This window comes from Bidens hawaiensis, unplaced genomic scaffold (genome assembly GCF_021521415.1).
Source record: "Bidens hawaiensis isolate Kalapana, Puna unplaced genomic scaffold, B.hawaiensis_p1.1 tig00027101_1, whole genome shotgun sequence".
Taxonomy (NCBI): Eukaryota; Viridiplantae; Streptophyta; class Magnoliopsida; order Asterales; family Asteraceae; genus Bidens; species Bidens hawaiensis.
In genome coordinates, this window is record NW_027494376.1 from 246568 (window position 1) to 248635 (window position 2068).

Below are 2068 nucleotides of genomic sequence, written 5' to 3' on the forward strand. Positions count from 1 at the left end.
GCTTCTAACCATCCCCTCACCATCAATAAAAATAATCGTATTGACCTCGATCATTTTAATTGGTTTGGCAGCTGTATAATCATGATAAACAATAACCTGCTTGTTCGAATCATCAACATAACTCGTACCCGCACCAGAAGCTGGGTCTTGAGTTTGTTTAGGCTCACCGCCAGCACCAGACTCATTAGGATATTCCTCAACATTCTTGATCTTCTTTAAAGCATCATCTTTGCAAGTCAATTGCAAGATCAGATCCTCTTGTTTTTTAAGCTTCACCCCCTGAGACTCAACAATCTCACGTAGGGCTTTTGTTTCTTTCGACAGAAAGAAACATAACTGATTAGCTTCTTCTGGTTCTCCATCAAGCGTTCTTGATTCATACGGTCAGCAGACATTTGATTTCCATACAAATGTAATAGATTCAAAAGCATGTCTGTATGACGGTTTGGTGGCATAGCATACAACGATGGATGAACTGGTTGAATTGGTTCCCGAGGCCTTGCAATTCTCATAAATGAGACATCACTAGGTGGAGGAGGCCTCATAGACGGTGTTGGAGGAACAGTAGAAAGTGTAGCAGACGACAATGGTATTTCAGTTAAGGCCGATTGTGGAATCATACCCAACTGCTCGTGAGGTACCATCGTCGTCGTCAAAGTCATCTCCGGAGTGCTAGTAGTAATTGGCACTGCCGGGCATTGAGGAATTGCAGGACGAGATGGTTGCACACCAAAAGATACTCCAGCTCTAGCTGATACACGTCTTTTTGCTGAGCCTTCAGAAGCTGGTGCTTTACCCTTATGTTTCCGTTCACGTTGAGCTGCAATGGTAGCAGCTAACGCAGCTTCGACAGCAGCTTGTTGTTCTCGGAGAGCTGCATCACCATTACCACCATTTCCACCATCTCCATCTCCTACATTACCACTATTACCTCCATCATTACCACCATTGTTCCCACCTTCTCCTCCCTCCTGCTCGGAATCCGAGTCATCATGGATCGAGCGATCCTCGGGAGGACATACATAATCAGGGTTAATGATATGACCAATCATCTGTTTGTCCCGTGGCCTCTCCTTACGATAAATCGTCATTCTACGCACCGTGTTAGCCTTCATGTGTTTTAGATCAAGGACATCGTCCACTAACGTTCGATCAATCACCAAGTTTGGGATAAGGTCTTGAATTATCAACTGTAGAAATCAGGGATACATCAAGAACTTCTTCTTCTGAGCCGTCTGCTGAACTTGTTCTTTCAGATGATCGAAAACCATTTATGAGTAGTTGAAAGGTTTATTGAGAATAAGAGCCACAAATGCCGATTGCAAACTTATACGACACTCATCAAATCCACCTTTACGACCACCCATGCAATGAATCAGTACGTGTAAAAGATACTTGTAAGGTGGGCACAGTCCGTTCTTGTTAAACATAGAATCTTCAACATTTCTACCATAAAATACCCGTGAGAATAAACCCTTGATTAACCTTTTATCAAACTCACTCGGGTTATCATCATTGTCCCCAAACCGAAGCACCCTTCTAACCACATCAACATCCACAGTTATAGGAGTTTGATTGATTGTTGCTCGAATGTGATTCTCGGTGTCAACAAACTCAACAGTATTTCAGAACTGCCTAATAAGACTCAGATAAACCTTAGGTCTGGCAGTTATAGCATAATGTATCACCGAACGACGTTGAAATGCTAACATAGCTCCAAACAGAGCTTCATCAGCAACGTCTGAATCAACATAAGCACATATATTGTGCTTCTTGTCAAAGGATAGCAATGTGACGTCTTCTTGTTCCTGAGGTTGTTCTTAAGCTTGGGGTTGTTCTTGTTCTTGAGGAGCAATGGGTGGATCTTGATCCATTTGATCGGCCATTTCACTAAATATATATAAACGGTTATAAGTAATGAGAAGATGTAATATACATTTAGCATTTATAAGTAAAGTCTATATTTAATGTATCAATTTCGTATTGATATATCGTATTAGCGGCTAGATCTTGGAAGGTTTCTATTTTACAAATCATGGTTAAAATAATTTACATTAAAAATATTTAA